Here is a 22,897-nt window from a genome sequence, read left to right as displayed (position 1 = left end):
TCCATTACACCGCTGCCAAAATCACAGGGTGTGCTGTGTGCCCAAAAGACTTTGTCATTAGATTTGTCACACGTTGTCCTATATCAAAAAGACTGTATTGATTTGGGCACAAGATGAACAGAAACATTTTATTAAAAAAAGAGGCAGAGGCAGAGACCGAGGCAGAGAATGGCTAATCAAATGAAAGAGCCTTTTTGAGAAAGACAAGAGAAAAACAGACAGCAAAGTTATAATGTTTTTCTGTTCCATGAGGCAAGTGTACAAGTCGGCAGACAAACATTGTTAGAAACTAGGGATGCAGTGTGTAATCACTGTGACAGAGGCAGGCTCAAGCCCAGCCTAAATGTCTGTCTGTGTTCCAATCCTGCACTAGAAATGACATGGCATGAAAAAGAGTGTGGAGTTGTACATCACCAACATACAGACTATGTGTTGACATTGAAACGACTTCTCAGGTCTCCACAGCATGTCACAGTAAAGGGATAGATGGGGAAGAATTGACAGATAGAAGGGGAGTGTCTCAACAGAAGCTGTTTGTCACTCAACATAAGATCATGTTCATGGTCTTATCCTAACGTATCCATTGCCACAGTTATATTATCAATACTGTTCATACTGCATTTATCTTATTTCATACTGTATATACGTATCTTATTTATTTATATATTACCACTATACATGTGTACATACTCTGCACTTTTCTGCTTTTTTGCACTTCTGGTTAGATGCTAAACTGCATTCCGTTGTCTCAGTACTTGTACTCTGTGCAATGACAATAAAGTTGAATCTAATCTAATCAAATCTAATTCCAGTTTCCCTAAATCCAAATTTCACATCAGAACTGGCAAACAAAGGTGCAAAGGTGGTTTAATCCAAATTGTGCTATGTGGCACTTGTTAAAATGCTTGATAGTGCGAAAACAGTGAGACTGAGAAATATGGAGCTAGAAAAAGACAGAAAGAGAGTGTCAAAGAGAGAAAGAGAGTGGGAGAGAAAGATAAGGGGAGAGAGAGAAAGACAGGGAGGGAGAGAGAAAGAGAGAGGGAGAGAACGAGAGATAGAGAGAGAGGGAGGGAGAGAGAGAGAGTTTTAATCCCTCTGGGTTGTATGAGTCAGCACTACCCCTTAGCATATTCCCTCCCATCTCCAGACCAAAGCCTTCTCATTTCACAGCACATGGTCATTGCTCTGCTTTCTGCACACACGCACACACACACACACACACACACACACACACACACACACACACACACACACACACACACACACACACACACACACACACACACACACACACATCTATGACTGTACTGCACACACAATAATTGCAATAAGAGTATGCAGCCATGAGAGGAAGAGGGCAATATTACTCTGGTAGGAAGGTATTGTTATTTTTGTTCAGTGTAATTAAACATAATAACATTTCAACAACTAAAACAACTTCTCTTATCATCTCACACCAACAAAGAAGTCCACAGGACTAAAATAATGACTGCATACCTTGCTTATCTAAACAAGTGCATTTAAACAAGGTTAGTCAAAGCATCCTTTGTGTCCAGCATCCACAGAGAAGGACATGAAAGCCACAAGTCCATCTGTAATAGCACTGTATTGTATATTAATATTCATATTGTGATCATAGAGAGAGAGCTTCCTATGAACGGCAAAGGCAGATTTACTCCCAGTGAGATCCCCAGTGGATGGCCTTGGCACACCAGCAGAGGGGAAACAGCACTGTCAACAGTCTGGACTCCACACCACACCATTCCTCCTTATGCAGGACCACCGCTGTAGATGTTTAAAACCACTAGATTAGGACAGTTTTGTACACTACACCAGGCCTGCTGGTTTAGAATACATGCCTTAACCTGTTCCACAATCTTCAGTAACAGTACTGCACTTCAGAAACAAGACATGTGCATGTTTTTATAAAGCATAAATGTAGGCTTCGACTTTCAAATGTCACCATTTGTTGTCCTCTTGCAGTGATCCTGATGGCGGTACTACAGTGAGTGTGTGGAATATCAGGTTCCCAGTCCCAAAGGGGAAGTCCCTCAGGGTCTGGTAGTAGGTTAATGGACCACCTCTTATGTTTCTGTAAAATATGTCTCCTGTCAAACTGAAATAAGACCTCAGTATTAGCCTACGCACTCCGAATAATGCCACTGATCTATGACAGTAATGAATTAGACCCAAAAGTGAGTGAGTGTGTGTGTGTGTGTGTGTGTGTGTGTGTGTGTGTGTGTGTGTGTGTGTGTGTGTGTGTGTATCACATACAGTATATCTAAAGCTGCTATGAGACTGGCGAGGAGGATTGTTTCAGTTGGTTAGACTGCAGTGCTGAGCCCCAGCTTACATTACACACACACACACACACACACACACACACACACACACACACACACACACACACACGCACACACACACACACACACAAAAGAGAACCCCCATCTCACACCTGCAATGACTCACACAGACACAGCCCCAGCACGCCCCACTAGTTACTGAATAATTCAGAGAAAGAAAACAGAGAGAGAGAGAAGAGAGAGAGAGAAATAAAGAGGGACAGAGAGAGTGAGAGAAGAGAGCGTGTGTGAAAGAGATAGACCGAGAGAGAGAGAGATAGAGAGTGATGGAGAGGTGGAATCAGAGGGGGGATGTGAGATCTCACTGCTATGTCTCACACAGCTCATATTACACCTCAGCAGTGCTCATGAATCAAATTCACACACACACACACACACACACACACACACACACACACACACGCACACATGCACACGCACACATACACACGTCCATATACACACGTCCACATACACACAAACACGTGCGCTCACGCACACGCCATGCCAACCACTCATTTGCAAGCATTTGTGTTTTATCTCTCTTACACTCTTACAAACACACACACACACACACACACACACAAACACACACACAAGTACAGCCCAGAAAGCACCACACAGCACAGAAGAGAGAAGAGGAGGAGGAGGGGGTACACGCTGTAGACATACCCACACGCATATACATAGACATGGAGATGTACACACACACACACACAAACATGCCCATGCACACACGCACACATACACAAACACACACACACCACGACACCCACTCATTCACAGGCATTTGTGTTTTATCTCTCTTATCCTCTTACAAACACACACACTGACACAGACACAGTTACATATGCCATTCCCTCTGTCACACGCATGTGAACTCCATCTCTTACACACACACACACACCACACACACACATGCTCACACACTGCTCTATTTTTAAGCATCCCCACCTGAGGCACAATCATAGGCAGGGGAAGAGGATAGCAGGGTATGACGTCATCACACCCTTTCACACACACACACACACACACACACGCAGCGAGCAAGCGAGGGATGGAGGGAGGGATGGAGGGGGAGGGGTGGAGGGAGGGAGGGAGGGATGGAGTAAGAGCAGTGTATGAGAGAAGCGCCATATATAGGCAGAGATGACGGAGAAGAGACACTGAGAGCAGAGAATTCACTGAGCACAGAGGAGATCCAGTCCAGAGAAATAAACACACAACCTCATTCTATTCCACACGCCTGTCCCATGACTTCCATAATTCATCTGTAGTGATTGCAACACCAAGTCAGTTACAGTTATGCTCATTGGCATTAAATATGAATAATAAATGACAAACACTCTCCAGTGAACAGGTCCTTCAGAGGTATAGGAGGGTTTGCAGGGGTGATATCTAGTCCATGTGGCTGGACTGCATGGCAGATCTCGGCTACCATCACACATTGCTACGTGCTACTCCCAACACACACACACACACACACACACACACACACTTCCCTGGCTGATAGCTTACTGCAGCAGAATCGTCTGTGGGACCACTGCCATCACAACATGCTGCCCCAGGCAACACACCCAGTACATGCTAAACACTCCATTTGATTCCTATTCAGAGCCACTTTCGCTCATCAATACTCACAGCTGGACTCACTGACACACTGCATACGGGCCAGCAGCGCCCATACTAGCTTTAACACTGGGTCACTTCACTGGTCTCATGGCAGGAAGGGAAAGGAGTGCTTGCACTACAGTTTCTCAACACATCACACTTTCTGCCTCTGCCTCTGCCTCTCTCTCTCTCTCTCTCTCTCTCTCTCTTTCTCTCTGTCACACACGCATACACACCGTTCCGCAGACAGTATAGCCACTGACTCAGAGCGATATAAGTGTGTTTCTCTGGTAAGGACACTTGGTGTGTGTGTGCGTGTAGCATAACAGTTGTCCAGTCCTCTGTACATCAAACATCTGTACATCTGTACATCTGTACATCTGACATGAAGCAGCTTTAATGGCAGCAGGCAAAGTGGTGGCATCGAGCACAATCGGGTGTGTGTATACACGTATGTATGTCTTCCTGTTTCTCTCTCACACACACATGCACATGCACACACACACACACGCTCACAGCATGTGCAGAAATGCAGTGAAGAGGGCATTCACTCTGCCTCTTCTGCCCACTCTCTGAGACAAGCGTTAGAGATGAGCTCCAGACGGTTTCCCTGGCAACCAGTCCCAGGGCCAGAATTCTTTTCAGAGAAAAATAAATGAAATGGCTGATTACTGCTCTGCAGGTTTCTCTCATGTAGTGAAGGGTACCATCAGCAGAAGTAATATTGTGTGTGTGTGTGTGTGTGTGTGTGTGTATTTTCATTAGTGTTTGAGTGTGTGTAAAGCTAGTGTGACTGAAGAAGCACAGTAATGTTTGGCTTAGCTGGTCTCACTGGTCTGCAGAATGCAGGAGAACATAAGGATGAGAACACACCTGAACACACAAACACAGAGGCACCTGAACACACAAACGCACAGGCACCTGAACACATACACGCACAGGCACCTAAACACACACACGCACAGGCACCTAAACACGCGCAGGCCCGGGGGGTTGGTCCCAAATCGCGTGTGGGGGGGGGGGGGGGATTATAATTTTATGAGCTAATATGCTAGGCCACTAACGTGATATAATTTCATACAAGCCATATGTTTATGTCAACTGGGTGGGGGTGGGGGTATCCTAAAATGTCCCTTTGTTCCAGGCCCAGGCATTATGCATGGTGGCCCTGAACACACACACCCACACACCCACCCACACACACACACACACACACACACACACACGCACACACACACACACACACACACACACACATGATGTGAAAGGAATCTGAGCGTTTCAGGGAATGACTTCCTGTCCAGACCAGTTTGAGTTTCTTCTTCTTGACCCTCGCTTTGTGAGACAAGCCTGACTGACTGTGATGGCTACCAGTCTACATGTCATTGTTGTGTTACTATTGTAATATGCTATAAACAGAGAGCAACTGATTGTAGATCAGATCTGGCACGCACAGGGCCCTGTTCTGGCGAATCCAGTGTGACATCTGGATGATTCATCAGACAAGCAAACTACAAACCAAAGAGTTAAAAAAAACACGGTTCTGCTGTTTGTCCATTTAGATTTAGATTTGTGTTGGCTTGGCAGCTTGTAATTTCAGTAATCACCAAGATGATTACCGCAACTGCGAAGCTCTTAAAACGACTGCAGGGAGGATCTCGAGTTATCAGCTATCATCTCACAAGTCATTACACGTGACTTAAGCCTGTGGAGTTTAACAGCTTCCAAATCTCTCTACTTCCATGCCCTCTAGGTCTGTCTACCTCACTCACTCAATGCTGAGGCTTCTGCTGTATAGTATAGGGGGGATGTATGACCTGCCAGTAAGATTTCACTTTCAAATTCACGGCCTTCAACAGAGATAAGCTTCCCCCGCACACTTTCACACATCCAGCTGTGATCTGACATTCAGCTTCCAGAATCAGGGTTTTCAGCTAGGATTGTTTTCTATCCAGCCCGGTGTCCGGAAATCATTCCTTTCACCAGACAATTTACATGATGCATGTTACGAACGCAAATATAATGTATGTAGCCTATAATGTAGGCCTATACCTAGGTTGACAAAAGAATGACAATGTCCTCAAATCAGTTTACATCTGTTAACAGCATGTCATCCTAGGGTGGGTATTTAGATGTAGGGTGGACAATTAAATTCATCATGATTACATAATGTCCACATCCTACCCATCTGCCATAGTGGTGGTTGCATCTGTAACTTCACAGCATGATTGTGCATGACACCACTTTATTCTAATGTGATGCACACAAAAGCTGTTTATCTTTTAAACACATACTTTTCAAGCGTTCTAAGACTAGATTGACTACAGAAAGGCATTGTTTAGTGTTGCTAGCTGGGTCGTGGTGAAATCATATTTCTTGCATAACCTATAGTGTAGCCTAACACCACACACAATGGCACTAAACATTTGAGTTTATTTTGGAACATCAGCAAAATGTGTTATAAGCAAAGTCCCAGTGAAGTGAATAAGCTTACCACCCTTCTTAAGTTTGACCGTCATATAAAAAAACAGAGAATCGGGGGTATATATATGTGTGCATAGTCAGATTTGTAAAAATATCTCTAAATGTGTAATGAGATTTGCGAGTATATTGAGATTTGTACATGCGTAGACAAATCTGTAAATGTGTACATACATCTGTGAATGTGTAGACAAATCTGTAAATGTGTACATACATCTGTGATCATTGACAAATCTTCACACTTGATTTTTGCTACAGTTCTGCCGTGGCAGATATGCAAATGTGTGTGAAGATTTGTCTGCCTATATTTGATTACCCTGAGCTGAGGTATGGCAAGCTGAAGCGGCCATTTTTCATCACTTTTCTCACGCGTTTTGTAAAAAAAAAACTGTATGCTGTAAGTAAATGTTTATGTTTTTGCTGTAGTAGTTGTTATAAGTGGCATTGCTACAATAATAACCCCATAGACTTGGCCCTTCAGTTATTGAGGCATGAGAACCGCAAAGACTTTTCCTTTTCAAAATAAAAGCTACTGTTCATAGATTTTCTACAAAAGTCATTAAAGTTCCGAAGGAACACACATATTGTACTCTGCGACCCATTCAGAATGTTCTCACGACCCACTTTTTGCGAAAGCAATAGATTCTGCCCTCCTCATAGAAATAGAACAATCTGATCAGCTTATCACCATGATGTGTCTGACAATCAGAATTCGATTTTCTATTGATTGCCACAGACACAGGCTTTGGAGAGCGGAGCTCAGACTGAAGCTTCACGGAGAAGGAAACATGATTGGATCAAATCAATTTCCTCCCTATGCTGTCAAATGGCAGTAGGAGTCACATTTTGTGACTCTCATTCATCAAATAAGATAATAACAATAAGATATAGTTCAATTTTTTTTATTTTTAGCTCGGTTAAAACACAAATCAAATGTCCTGTTTAAGGATACATTTAATTTTTTCTTTGAGAATCATAACATTTGAAGTTTTGAATGTATTGTTTTGTTATGTTTTATCAGGCAAAAATCGGTAATTACTGGCTAACAGAAGAACCGACTGGAATGTGAATCATAACCCTCCTTTAAGCCACATTAGAAGGCATCCTCAACTTCTCTGCCATCTATCTCTCTTTCTCTCTCTCACCCTCTCTCGCTTCCTCTCTCTTCACATGAGTGGATTCTGAAAGGCGTTCTGTATTTATAGGCCTCTTCCTGGAGCAGAACAAATGCCACATACTGCACACACACAAACACACACACAAACACACACACACACAAACACACATCCCCCCACTTGGAAGCTGCATGTGACATCCTGTGTAAAATAACCTATAGGATTCCAGCTCTGAAGACAGTCCTGCGTGTGTGTGTGTGTGTGTGTGTGTGTGTGTGTTTTTGTGTGTGTATGTGTGTGTGTGTGTGTGTGTGTGTGTGTGGGTGTGTGTGTGTGGGTGTGTGTGTGGTTGTGTGTGTGTGTGTGTGTGTGTGTGTGTGTGTGTGTGTGTGTGTGTGTGTGTGTGTGTGTGACTGTGCCATGAAAGAAAGGTCCTTTCTTTTTTTTTTTTTTTTATATATATTTATTGAATGAAGGGTACATTGGGGTTGTACAGAATAAGATTACAAAGGTATCCTTCATATTTTCTGATATTTTACAACAACATAAACAACAAAAGCCCCACCCCCCCACCCTCAGGAAAATAAAAATAAATAAATAAAAGAAAACACAATCAAAAAAAATTTAACAAATATTTTTAAATAATACAAAATAAAGAAATAAAGGCCAGCATATGGGGGTAGATTGAATCTTGACAGATAACATTATGCACAAGACTAGTTCAGGAAAAGAAGAGAAAAGTTGTGAACTCAAGTGCTAGAAGTTGCTCATTGGGCCTGTTTTTTCTCGCTGGCGGCTGCCCATTTGTCTAGCAGAGGTTGCCATGTTTTTCGGAAGTGTCTATCTTTGTTGGTGATCGTATAGCGGAGTCTTTCCATATGCAATATATTGCCCAACTCCCTAAGCCACTGTTGGAATAGGGGCCAGCGTCTGACTTCCACTGTTGCAAAATGAGGCGCCTGGCCAACAGAGTACAGAGGGAAATGGCTTGCCCTTCATAGCTTGTAATGTTGGGATCATACACCACTGAACCAAAGATGGCAAGGAGTGGGTCTGGTGTAATAGTTTTATGGAAAGCCTTTGAAATGTAGTCAAATATAAGAGACCAGAAAGAAGTTAGCTTAGAACAAGACCAAAACTGATGTGTAAGAGTACCAGTTTGTTGTTTACATTTATCGCATAAAGGAGAAATGTTGGGGTATATGTCATGGAGCCTGGCTTTCGAAAAATGGAGTCTGTGAACTACCTTAAATTGAATTAGAGAATGCCTAGAGTTGATAGAGCTGCTGTGAATTCTATCCATAATTCCCTCCCAAACAGTTATTGAAATTTCCATGTTAAGTTCCTGCTCCCAATAGTTTTTTCAACTTGTCAGTGGGCACCACTTCATGGGCCCTTAGCATATCATATAAAAAGGAAACTGTGCCTCTGCTACCTGGTGTAAGGCGTCGAAGACTGTCCAGTGTGTTGTGTTTGGGCATGTGCTCGTAGTGTGGTATATGAGTCTTGATGTAATCCCTAATCTGGAGGAACCTGAAGAAGTGTGCAGACGGTAAATCATATGTCTGTTGTAGGTGTTGAAATGACATTAGGTTACCTTCAGAGTACAGATCCCTTACAAAGACAATATTTTTGGCTTTCCATCTGGAAAAGGCTGGATCCATCAAAGCAGGTGTGAAAGCATGGTTGTGACAAATTGGACTGTCTATGTAGACTTTGGGTAAATCAAGAAAAGATTGAATTTGTTTTCCAAGATTCTTAAGGAGTGAAGGATAACAGGGTTGTTTATATAGGGAGGTGTTTTTGTTTTCGCCGGGTTATTAAGAAGTGCTGGGAGGGAGGTGGCACCACATGCGGATATTTCTATCTGGAGCCATGAGGGCACGCCCCCTTGACTACTGACTGTTGGCATACCATTTTGCCAGTGTAGTAGCGCATTCAGATTAGCGCCCCAATAGTATAGCTTAAAGTTTGGCAACCCAAAACCACCTTCTGCCCTACACTTCCCTAGGTGTTTTTTGGATATTCTGGCTTTTTTATTGTTCCATATAAAGGCAGATATGATAGTGTCCAGCTTTTTAAAATAATAGAGGGGAATGAAGACAGGGATATTTTGGAAGATGTATAGAAATCTAGGGAGGACAACCATTTTTATGGCGTTAATGCGACCCACCATAGAAATGGGCAGAGTGTTCCAAAATTGGATATTCTGATTTAACTGTTGTATTTTAGAATCCCAGTTGCTGCTGAGGAGTTTCCCATGCTCCCTTGTTGCAATGATACCCAAAGTTCTGAATTGGTCTCTTGTCATTTTAAAAGGAGTGGTGCGTAGAAAGTTTAGGTCTACTTTTGTCTGATATAGGCATAAGTTCACTTTTCCCCAGTTGATTTTATAGCCAGAAAAACTGCTAAAAGTATCAATTAGCTGTAGTAAAGGTGGAATGGATGATTTGGGGTGTGACATAAATAGTGTGATGTCGTCCGCAAATAGGGATATCTTATTCTCTATATTGTGAATTTTAATTGGGGCAATGTCCCTGTTCAACCTAATTTGACTAGCTAGAGCCTCAATGGCTAGATTAAATAGATAGGGTGAACAAGAGCATCCCTGACGAACACCCCTATGGAGATGGAATGGTTGTGAGATGTCACCGTTAGTGAGAATTGAAGCTTTAGGTTGAGCATAGATGATCTCAATCCATTTAATAAACTCTAGGCCAAAGCCAAAGTATTTCAGGGCAGTCAACATGTACCTCCATTCAATGTAATCAAAAGCCTTCTCGGCATCCAATGCGATAACCACAGACTCATCCTTTTGTTTCTGGTAAATGATGTTGAAAAGACGACGTAGGTTGAAATATATATGTCTACCCGGGACAAAGCCAGTCTGGTCCGGGTCTATTAAGCTGGCTATGTATTTACACATTCTATTGGCCAACACTTTGCTGAGTATTTTTGTCTCCATCTGGAGAAGAGATATTGGACGATATGATGACATATCCAACGGATCCCTGTCTTTTTTGAGGATCAAAGCAATGTTTGCATTGTAAAGTGTGGGGGGTAGTACTGAAGTTTCCTTAGCATGGGTGAACATGCGCAAAAGCAAAGGGGCGAGTCTAGATGAGTATCTCTTAAAAAATTCAATGGTAAACCCATCCGGGCCACCGGCTTTGTTGTTAGGGAATTGAGAAATAGCTGTTACAATCTCCTCCAACGTTATGACGGCGTCCATTGCCTTAGCTGCTGTTTCGTCTAGTGTAGGGAGCTGGCTGTTCTCTAAAAAGTGATTCATTATCTGTGGATCCGTGGATTTGACTTTAGACTGGGTACAGGTCCTCATAAAATGATGCAAAGGCCTTGTTTATTTTGACTGGATCAGTTGTGAGGTTACCCCTGTTTGTCTCTTATTTTGTGAATGGCGCGTGTAGCCTGTGAATGTCGCAGCTGTCTTGCAAGAAGTCTGTGAGGCTTGTCACCCAATTCAAATATTTTTGTTGTGTTTTAGCAAGTAGTGAGCCAACTCTTTGAGAAAGTATAGTATTATATTCATATTTTAAGTTGGTGATTGTCTCTAGAGTGGCGTCATTGGGATTATTCTTATATGAATCTTCTTGAAGAGATAGGTCACGTTCTATAGCTTTTAGTCTACTGCCTTCAATTTTCCTTTTACTGGAGACATAAGCTATGACATGGCCCTGATGACAGCCTTCAGTGTTTCCCACAGGATGGAGTCATTGACGTCACCAGTGTCATTCTCTGTGATAAAGTGAGAAATCTTGTTCTTGAAGGTGGTTAGTAAACTGTTTCGTCTGCTAATAGTGTGGGGTCAAAGCGCCAATGATTGCGTCCAGCTTCTACCTACCCCTATTTTAAGTACCATGGACAATGGAGCATGATCTGATATTACAATAGGTTGTATGTTACAGTTTCCACAGTCGATAACAGTTTTGAGTCCAGTAAAAAAATAATCAATACGGGAGTATGACTTATGAACTGGAGAGAAGAAGAATAGTCCTCACTGTTGGATGCTTAAGCCTCCATATGTCAACTAGGTTGAGAATTGTCAGCCAAAGTATTTAGGCGAATACAGGAGTTTGATTTTTGAAGGGATTTGGAAAACTGTTTATCCAGAAGAGGGTCTAACACGCAGTTAAAGTCCCCCCTAGTATAATATTAGTACTGGAGATGTCTGGAATCAAATTAAAGACCTTCTGAAAGAAGTCTGGGTCGTCAAAAATTAGGTGCATAAAGGTTGACAAGTGTTATTGGCACAGAGTTTAGGGTTCCAGTCACTACTAGAAACCTACCATTGGGTCATTAATTGTAGAGGACTTAATGAAAGGGACATTTTTCTAATTAGGATCGCCACCCCCCCTAGCTTTAGTAGTAAAATTTGCTTCATACTGTTGGTCTACCCAACTGACCTTAAGTTTACCTTTGGTGGTATGTTTAATGTGTGTTTCCTGCAGAAACATTATGTCTGCAGACAAGGATTTCAGATATGCAAATACTTTAGCACGTTTCATAACATGACCAAGACCCCTCACATTCCAACTGACAAACTTATAGCCACTTCCATGCACCTGAGTTGTAGAATTATGATGTGCTATTATCTAGTTTTGTAAAGCAAAGTAAATATACACTGTCAAGAGAAAAACTAAAGATATATATATCAGCTGGCAAATAAAAATAAAATGAAAATGAAACCCATAACCCACCCCCCTCCCCCCCATAGCCTGGAGACTACCACCGAGGTAGCTCCTGCTGCTGCATGGCATCTCGGTGGGCTCTCATGTCTCGAACTCGCAACCCACCAGGCTATAGGTCTGCCCCTTCCTACTTTATAACAGTAACAACAAAACAATAATGTTACAATAAACTCTTTGTTAACACACTACACATTTTAGACGCTACCCCCTTCAGATAGTGTTACGGTAAAGCCAATGCCTCAGGAGGCTAATAATAGTAGGTAGAAAAAAAAAAGAAAAAAAAAGTTTTAGCCTATTTTTTAAAGTGACAACATATATGCTGATGGCTATAACCACACAAAATATCGTTCACCATAATATCATTCACTTCTAAAGAACCATTAGCGATAACATCAGAAAGGAAAATGTAAGCAGCCAAGGTACAGGCATGACGTTAAGCTTAGTAGACAGTTAGCATAGCAAGCTACATAAAAAAAACTGCTGTCCACTTTAACTCACGTCTAGTCAGAAACTCACAGATTCGTATGGTTGACAGCACACGTTGGATCTCGTCGCCTAAAGTCTGTGATGTGGTATGGCTGTTGAAATCTCTGTATCCATGCTGTCCATCTACTCGTTCGGCCGTGGACGTTTTAACGAAGACACAAGCTCTTGAGCCTCTTGGGGAGAGAATAGCCGTTTCTTGCCTTTATCAAGCGTGACAAACAGCTTAGCTGGGTAGTGCAGAGTAGGTTTGAGGCCAAGGTTGTAGAGATCCTTCATGACATCTCGGTATTCAGATCGCTGATTCAAAACATCCGGACTGTAATCCTCAAAAATATGAATTGGATTGCCACGATACTGGAGTTTACCTCTCATCTTGCGGGATTCACGTATCACCCGATCACGAACTTGGAACTTGTGAAAGCAAATGACAACTGATCGGGGTTTATCCTCTGGTTTTGGCTTAGCGGTGAGGGCACGATGAGCACGGTCCTAAATCTGGTGTTGAAGGCAGGACATTTTCCCCCAACACCTCCACCAGTAGCCCAGCAAAGAATTCTGTGGGACGTGAGCCCTCGACTGACTCAGGTAGGCCAATGATACGTATGTTATTCCTTCTGCTACGTCCCTCCAAATCCACCACCTTTGCCTGTAGCTTAGCATTGTCGTTGGCTAGGGCTGAGCAGCTAGTTACCAATTCCCTAATGCTATCGCTGACCGCATTGGCATTGGCCTCAAGAGATAGCAAACGAATGTCCTGGTCATCTACTTTTGATTGGCATCGTGTCTAGTTTGGTCTCGAGGGTTGAGAAAGCAGATCTGAATTCAGTCGAAAGGGCCGCTCTATGTTCTTCTAACATGGCGGCTATGGTGTCCATATCAGAACGGCCAGCAGCTACGCTATCCTTGGCAGTAGTGTCTTCCTTTCTTTCTTTATTTCTGCTGTTTTTCGTGGCCATCTTCTCACAGGAACGATTATTAGGGGTTAAAAGTTGTAAGTGAGTATTCGTAGGGTAGGAAAAAGGGGCTAAATTATATACATTTATAAAGTAGGTGGGAGCGTGAAGTAAATGCGTCTACTCCATGTTCACGACGACCGGAACTCCCAGAAAGGTCCTTTCTGACAGTAAATCAGCTGAGGCTTATGCTTGGCTTATCTTTGTTTGGGGTGAAAAGATTTCAAAACTAAATTTAATAAAGCTCTAAACCAACACACACACACACACACACATACACTACAAACCAGGTTACCCAGGCAGCTGTCCCAGGGTAATCCACTCTCAGGCTTCTGATGACATGTGTGACTTCCTAAATCCAGTGATCAGGGCGAGAGACAACAGAGGGTTGCCCATTCACAAAGCCGTGGACCTCGCACCTCAACACAGCCGACCCATCGCCATTCAGAAAAAGCAACCTCCAGACTGGACTAGACGCTAGCCCACCTCATGGATTCTGGAGATTATACAGCTCTTTCAGTGGCATTTACTGGTATGTATGAGATAATTTCCTGATCAAACCATAGCTTCTGTAATAAGAGTATGCTGTGTAACCACTCACTGCTTCATCACTACACACATAGACCACATCTACACAGATCACCCTACACACACACACACACACACACACACACATACACAAACACACTTATATTTACACACACAGAGAGAAAGGGAAAGAGACAAACATAGTCATAAACACACATGGGTGCATTCATAAACAAACAAACAAACACACACAAAGGCATGCACACACACAAAAAGATACACACACACACACACACACGTATGGATACACACACACACACTTGTACTCTCTCTCTCACTGCCACCCTTCTCTGTTTGCCTAATCTGGGTCCCCCTGGGTCTGATCTGTCCCTGGCGATCGCAGCAGTGGAGTCGGCTGATTAGACAGGAACCACCAGCTCCCTCTGCATTATAAACACACAGGCCACAGCCGACATCACTCATCCCCACAAAACACACATCCGCTCGTGGGGACCGAGGACACAACCAGGATCAGAGCAGTAAGATCGGGAGAGAGAGTGTGTGTGTGTGTGTGTGTGTGTGTAACTGGGGGATGTGTTAGCTAATAGCCTGAGCAGCCTGTGGTTAGCAACCACCATTTTACACAGATGGTTAATTATGGGATGTGAGTGTTGCCAAGGGGAAACTGTCAATCAGCTGTATTTTCTTGGTTATTCTAGCAAAATATCAGCAATATCTGATTGTGTGAGTGTGTGTTTGTGTGTGCGTGCGTTCGTGCGTGTGTGTGTGTGTGTGTGCATTTGGTGCTTGTGGAAGGGATAAATGCAGGTGTAGTTGACCAGTATGTGTGTATGTGATTGTGTATATATGTGAGTGTGCGAGAGTGTATATATATGATTATGTGCATGAGTGTGAATATATGGGAGTGTGTATATAAGTGAGTGTGTACATGAGTGTGTATAGATGCGAGTGTGTGAGTGAGTGTGTACATACTGTATGTGAGTGTGCGGTAGTTACTAAAGTCCTTTGTGCCCGTGAGCCACTACACCCCTCCCCTCCACCCCCTCCCTGTCACCAGCTAACCAAAGGGCTTTCTCAGAGGTCAACAACCAGCATGATGTTTGTGTGAAAAGAGGGCTGATCTCGCTGCCTGAAAAGTGCTTGAGTGTGTGTGCGTTTATGTGTGCACGAGAGAGAGAGAGAAAGTGAGAAAGAGTGTGAGAGAGAGACGATAGTGAGTGAAACTCAGAATACAAGGGCACCGTGACCTTGGCAGCAGTGAGGAGAGAGAAAAGCGAGAAAAGACAAGAGAGGGTGGGCCAAGGCAACGCGAGTGTGGTTGCCAGGGACATCGAGGAGCGAGGCTGTACCAAACCTAGGCAGCAGCAGAAGGACTCATCCCTGTCCGTGGTGCTGAAGCTCCTTAGCAGCGCTCAGGCAGGCTGGCAGAGGTGCGGTGTCATTCTGGGGAGCTACATGATATCAGAGATGTGTTGACTTTCTCAAGGGAAGCTAAGGTGACAGGAATACACAAACTGCTCTGTTTCTCTCTCTATATATATATATAGAGAGAGAATGTATGTACGTATATGTCCTCACATTTCTGAAATGTGTTTGTGTGTGTGTGTGTGTGTGTGTCAGTGTATGTCAATGTATCAGGGAGGTACTTTCTCATGGGAAGCTAGGGTGACAGGAATACGCCAACTACTGTCCATTTTTTCATTGAGATCTTACATCTTGCCTTTTTTTGCACAGTTTTTAAACTCTTTAAACTTTCTTTAGGAGAAACGTTATTTCGTGTTTTGGTATGAAAATATACAAAATTGACAACAAAAGGAAATATAATCTAAATCTAAACATACACATACACGCACACAGAGATTAACTCCCACAACTCCACAAGCCTGAGCTGCATCCTGTGTCTGGGCTCTTGGCTAAATGGATGGTTCAGGGGGAGATTCAAATGCTCACATCATTCCTATGATTTACTGCTACGTGTCCCTTTCCTATACCATATAATCTGCACAGTCACAATAAATCTCCACCTCTGTCTCCTAAATTTCGAAATTCAATCTCCAATTCTCTATTTCTACTCTGCATAACACACACACACATACAGAGAGAGAGAGAGAGAGAGAGAGAGAGAGAGAGAGAGAGAGAGAGATGAGAGAGAGAGAGAGAAATGAGAGTTCCACACACTGCTGTGTCTTTGTGCGACTGCAAACCACCTTCATTTGAAGCAGCCGGAAGGACTTTGAATTTAAAAGGCTGGATGACATCAGATAATCCCTTTATAATCTCAAGCCTTTCAAACACAAACAGGACTCCCGTCGGTACTAACACAAAGGGAACCTCTTTCTGCATGTCCAAAACAACCCACTAAAAACACTACCAGTATGGAGCCAGGAGAGCATAACCTACACACACTCACACACATAGCTAGACACAAATAATAAATGATACGCACCCTCAATTACACCTCATACAATACCAATTACCAAGGTCTCACTGCCACCCACACAAATACTCTTTAAACCATTACACATTAACCTCACGCAAGACATCAACCTTGTGGGGATTCACACACAGACACACACATACATACACATACATACACACACACACATACACATACACAGATACACACTCATACAAAGCAGAAGCAGTGAGAGACAGCGTGTCTGTCATCAAGACAACACTGTGAGTCAGGCAGTAATTACTGGTGGTAAAATATTCATCAAATAATCACAAACACACACACACACACACACACACACACACACACACACACACACACACACACACACACACACACACACACACACATCCTGCTGTCACTTTTCCATGACACCCTCAGGAAGGATATGAAATGTATGTGTGAAGCAAAGTGTAAAGAGAAAGAGAGAGTGCAATGTGTATGCATGTGTGTTTGTGTATATCAGCACATAAGAATTTGCATTTGGTTAACAACCACTGTAGGCTAACTGTTAGCCATGTCGAGTCCTAATAAGAACTGCACAGAGCTGGCTTAGTCTAGCATTTAGTGTAGTTAACAACCACTGCAGGTTAACTGTTAGCGCTAATGTTGTTAGCCATGTATAGTCCTATTAAGGACGTTGTACAATGTAAATGATGCCCCACCCTCTCCTTTCATATGTGAAGCATGTCTATCATGTGTTCCGGGATAGCAGATGCAGCTGGAGCAGATCTACAGTTCAGATCTACAGTTCACTGCTATTTAGAAAAGAGTACTTGTACAGAGTGTATGTAATGTTATGTTATGTTATATTATGTTTGCTATGTTATGCTATGGTAGGTTGTTGTGTGGTGCCTTGTCCTAAGAATTTCAGTGCCCAGTCTGACCCTGTGTCATTCTGTGCATCTGACAATAAAAGACTTGTAACTTGTAAAAACTTGACCAAAACATTACTAGGTTCTGACAGATCAGGGAAAGGCAGAAAAACAGATGATGTACAGAAAAAAAAATAGGATGCTAAATCTATAGCAGCTACTTGCACTGCTGGAACAAAGAAGACAGCTGGGAGAGAAGAAGAAGTCGTCATTCTTCACAGAACACAATAGATCCGTCTCATCTCACAGGCACTAGATGCCAAAATGACTCTCGAGAGCATCTGGCATATTCTGTAACAAGTGCCACAAAATTTCAACATCCCAAGATAGGGCTGTAGAGCATTTTTGTGTTCCAACATCCTCCAACCATTCTGAGCAAGACTTCTTCAGTCCCAACTATGGCCTAATTATTGTTCACACCACCACTCTCAGACCCATTGATTTATGTGATGTATTTAACATACAGACTATCAGCTCATTGCCATTGCCCTCGTCACCACTAAACATTTCAGTTCTCACAAAACTCAATTTCTTTCCCCATCTCTGGAGAATAGCACACTCTCTCTGCACACACATGCACGCACACACACACACACACACACACACACCCACACCCACACACACACACACACACGCACACGCACACGCAAACGCACACACACACACACACACACACACACACACACACACACACAGGTTGATCAGTGGGGGACATCTTCCTCTCCCCCACAGAGACACATAGGCTGGGGGCTGGGGATGGTCACAGTCCGCTAGCTCTCTGAGCTTCTGAAGGAGCACTGCTCATTACTAGTGATGATTCTCCATTAGGGAGCTGCTCGGGCAGGAGCTCTTATGAGGGATGAAATGTAACACGCTTCAGTAGCCTCTCAGTGGTAGCCTATGTAATTCTGAAGAGATGATACACCACCTGCTATTAGCAGGGGAGGGCAGGGCAGGGCAGTATACCCATGAAGCACCATTCCCAGATGATTCCTGTTAGATCTCACCGACAAAGACCCATTTGCACACCAGATGAAGTGAAATCAAGATTTATTTGCAAACAGTAATCAATGTTCCAGTCAAATAATCAAATCTTCTAAGTGGTCTGAGAAGTCAAAAGAGAATGAATCAAAGAAATCAGGAAACACGGGCAGAATAATCCCAAAACCTCAGGCAGGATTCAGGTCAGAATTTATAGAGTCAGATTAGCAGTTTCACAAGCAGCATGAAACAGGGTCAGGAAGCAGGCACAGCAGCAAACAGGAAGTAACAGTTAAGGAAATCATTGTGATCAGGTGAGGGGCAGGGACAAACAGAAGCATGTGGCACTACAAAGCAAGGATGTCATGTCATCAGTCATGAAGAGCTCATCCGTTACCAAATGATTCTTTATATGGAAAAGATTATATGAAGAATCTTTAGCTTTCTGAGTTTTCTGAGCTTTCTGAAGGCTTCTAGGATTATCGTAAAAAAATCTGTATTGCGTATTTCCTAGAAGTTCATCTGATGTTCATGCAACTCTGTTGATAATTAAATCCCCTTTTTATACACTTTTTATAAAGCAGGAAGCAAAAAATCATGTACAAATATAAACAAAACAAACAGCAACTGAAGCTAGAGTACATAATGTAGACATGACAGATGTGGCAGGATGCAATAGACTAGAGCAGTCACCGTCACATATAAAACTGGGTTTTGTGACCCCAGTGACCTGGCGTAGCCTCTCTCAGCATGAATCCACTCCAGTACACCTCAGGGACCCGGAGTCTGGAGTCAGATGTCTGAGACGGAGAGGAGAGGCTCTACGCTCTGGTGAAGATGTACAGTACTGTGCAAAAGTTTTAGACACGTTTGAAACTGTACTGTAAAGTGCTTTCAAAATGACATGAATAGTTTTTACTTATTAATTAGCAACATTCAGTGTAAATACCTAAAACTATTTCACTAGGTGATATTGCCCATTGACACACTAATGCCGAATGCCTTTTGCACAGTACTGTAAGTTGTCAGATCTCTCTATTTCTCCATCTCTGTCTGTCAATCTTTCTCTCATATACACCCATCCTCTACCTCTCTCTCTTCCTATTGCTCCCTCTTCCTTTCTTCTCCCTCTCTCTCTCTCAGTCTTTCTGCCTGAGTATATAAATGTCTCTTCCTTACATAGCTACTAGCCTGCTTGTCAAACGAAAATATTTCAAGATCTCTATCAGAGTCAATACGAATATCTTGAAGATTTACAGACGTAGCACGCAGAAGATAATATAGTTGCTACTGCACAAGAAACTCACATTACAGCAAAGACCCAAGCTGAGTTCCTCTGAAGGGCCCATTTTCTCTCACATTCTATTGGAGTCTAGAAAGAGGGAACCTGGTAGTGGTTGGGAACCAAAGGAGATTGGTAGTGGAGACAAAGTCGGCTATTGTCTATGTAAGGCATGACATCTGATGAGAAGAGAATAGTAACAGAAAAAAATCTAATTTCCCTGACACGCATTCAAAGCACATGCACAGATTTTTAAAACTGTAAATTACAGAGTTAAATTTGCAAATCTCTATCTAATCTATATTATATTTTGCTTGGTGCACACACCAAGTTCTAAAACATTTTCCAGTTCAATATCTCTCCTCTGACAAACTTCTCTGTCAAGTGATCTCTTTAACAATTTAGTCCTTGATGGTAACTTGCCACTCTTCACTGATAGTGTTGCTGATTAGCAGAGATATGCTGCTGAGCTTAAAATAAATGTATCTTAAATCTTGCCTTTTTTTTCTTCTTCTTAGGATAGGCTCAGTTAAACCGCTATTGATTACCCAGAGGGAGACAGTGATTGGCTGTGACTGGACAGCAACCCGCTGACCCAAAGTACATCAAAGGCGGACGTTCTGATGGAAGCCCGGAGGCCCCATCAATCAAAGCCTAATGCCAGGGGTGACATCAGCACGACGCCACAGTCACGTCAGACTCCAGTGACGGAGGATGCTGCGCCAGCAGTTTCAGCAATATTGTAAAGACCGTTGACACACACACACACACTGTACTCAGACACTGAGTGGGAGGGGCAGAAGGGAAGTAGGAAAGGACTCCGATCCTTTTCCTGTCTCAATTTTTAAAATGAAGTGAGATAATAGAAAGTCAAGGAGAACACAGATCAAGCAGCACTTGGCTCTCTGCGTTTCAGTTAGCATAATGGAATATTAAAAAAAGCCGCAACGGAAAATGTTTAAGTGGAACCCAGAAGATGTTGACTTCCAAGCAGAGACACACAGTGCAGTGCCAAGCAGCAGCCATTTGGTCTAATTGACACGGGCTGATTACTCCAAGTCCCTAGAGACAGGAAATGGTGGGGCACGACTGGCATTCTGGGCCACCTGCCACAAACATTCCCCTTTTATGATGCTGATGAGGCCTGTTTAGAAGGCATTGATTTGCTAGCCTTTACCTAGACTGACACAAGGCAGCTCCACAATAATGAGAGACTTTGTGTTTCCTCAAAAGGGAAAGGGCAAATGTTTATAATGCAAACCTAATGTATAAAACAAGGTAACAAAACTATTCCTCACTCAAGAAGCCCATAACATGTAAGATTCTAATCTATGCTTTTCAAAATAAGGACACGGTTACTGTCACAAGGACATGTAACAAATGTGTCAATGTACGTTTACACAAGGAGACTGAATGAAGAGAATGGAGAAAGAAGGCAGGTGAATGCTATGCATTCTTGGTAATTCCAACCATAACGAGATCTGGGGTTGGGTTTTTCAAGGCTATTCACCCATAATACCGGTAGCTACCGTGTTTGAAAGCGCCTGTGCAGCACTGCATCACTAGCTACTAGCAAAGGTATTCTACTGGTCCTTTTACTAACCATGTGGTGCACTACCCTTTGACCACATAATTAAGATGTGTCTGGCTGTATATTATGAATACATTATTGATCAGCCTAGGACAGCCTGGTGTGCTGGCTGCTTCCCCTCAGGCACCCCTGACCCACCGTTCCACCTCATTTGCAGGTAGACTGCGCTGGTCTGCCACTTCCTGAACATTGCCAGCCTATGCTTCTGGTGTTGCAGCGGGGTGTTTAGTGATGCCTGGCGAATGGCCTAAAGGGCTCTGAGTGCAACATAAGCCTCATAATGATTTTTGCCCTCCCTGCTGGTAAACATTAGACTCAGATATGATGGTATGAGCTATGGAAATGCCAGTAATAACACCGTTCTTAATCAATCCAGCTTGCATAAACAAATGAAATAAGTGTTTAACTGTTGTTCAAAAATAATAATTTGATCTTGACCTTCTTCTAGCATGATAGTGGCTTCAGTTGTCAAGGCAATGCGTTCATTCAGCTACACAGTTGTGGTGAAGGTGAACTATCTGCCATGACCTATTTAAAAGACTGTCATGTACAGTTAGAGAGAAGGGAGGGGGGTGGATGTTTTGATGTTGAGTGAAAGTTCCATTGAGAACAATGGATAAGTGCTAATCTCCAACATGGGAGGACCAGCTTAAGGGGTCCCGCCTCTCCCCAGCCCCCCCCCCCCCCCAGTCCAGCAGGCTCCACTTGGCCCTATCCCTATCACCAGGGACTTGAGGGCGGCCATGTTCCCTACCCTACAAGGTCCAGAGCAGTAGGCTACTCATGACTGTCTCTGAGACAGAGCTAGCCCTGATGTGGACCAGAGCTGTTCCATTAGGAGCTGCTATTAAGTAGTGTCTCCACCTCCCTCGCATCTACACACAGGCCAAGAAAGGGCACAAAGGACTTGGCGTTTGGCAAGGTTTAATTTACACAACTGTTCTGAATGATGGTGTTCCTCTCTAATAGATCAAATAAACTGTAAGTGACTGAGTGTCTCTTAATGTTTGCGCGCATATGTGTGTTAGGGTTTATGTGTATGTTGAACGAAACTGCTGGATGAAGAATCCACACACACACACCGTTTACAGTCATTTGGCCTGTCCCTCGTTCTCTATCGCTCTTTCACACACACACATACACAGTGTTGTTTTGCAGTGGCCCAACCCACGGAACACTTACATTCCAGGTGTTTCTTCTTAGGAGCCGTCTGCTCGTGAGTGGTAGCTTTGCAGACAGCACGGGACACCTCCGACCCCGTTAAGCTGTACTGCGCCGCTGCGATGCGATCCGTCAGAGTCTGCCCCGACATCTTCTCACCGGAACGTCGAAGCTCAAGAAATTAAGCTGTTATCCCTCTTCAATAACGTATATTCCAGAACTTGCTCTCAAGGTCCTCCCCGACGGCGTCCTTGAGGAGGTTTGCGATAAAGCCAAGATCAATACGTTTTAAATGATGTATTT

The 22,897-nt window shown here is 43.2% G+C and overlaps 1 long non-coding RNA gene across 1 annotated transcript; it reads left to right on the top strand.

The window, feature by feature from the left end:
* Positions 1–14,037: 14,037 nt before the first annotated feature.
* On the top strand, positions 14,038–22,449 carry LOC122130539. Its single transcript, XR_006151917.1, has 2 exons — positions 14,038–14,232; positions 20,361–22,449. It is a non-coding gene; the product is annotated as an uncharacterized LOC122130539 (long non-coding RNA).
* Positions 22,450–22,897: the final 448 nt, after the last annotated feature.

Source organism: Clupea harengus, unplaced genomic scaffold (genome assembly GCF_900700415.2).
Source record: "Clupea harengus unplaced genomic scaffold, Ch_v2.0.2, whole genome shotgun sequence".
Classification (NCBI taxonomy): domain Eukaryota; kingdom Metazoa; phylum Chordata; class Actinopteri; order Clupeiformes; family Clupeidae; genus Clupea; species Clupea harengus.
This window is presented reverse-complemented; position numbering and strand designations above follow the sequence as displayed.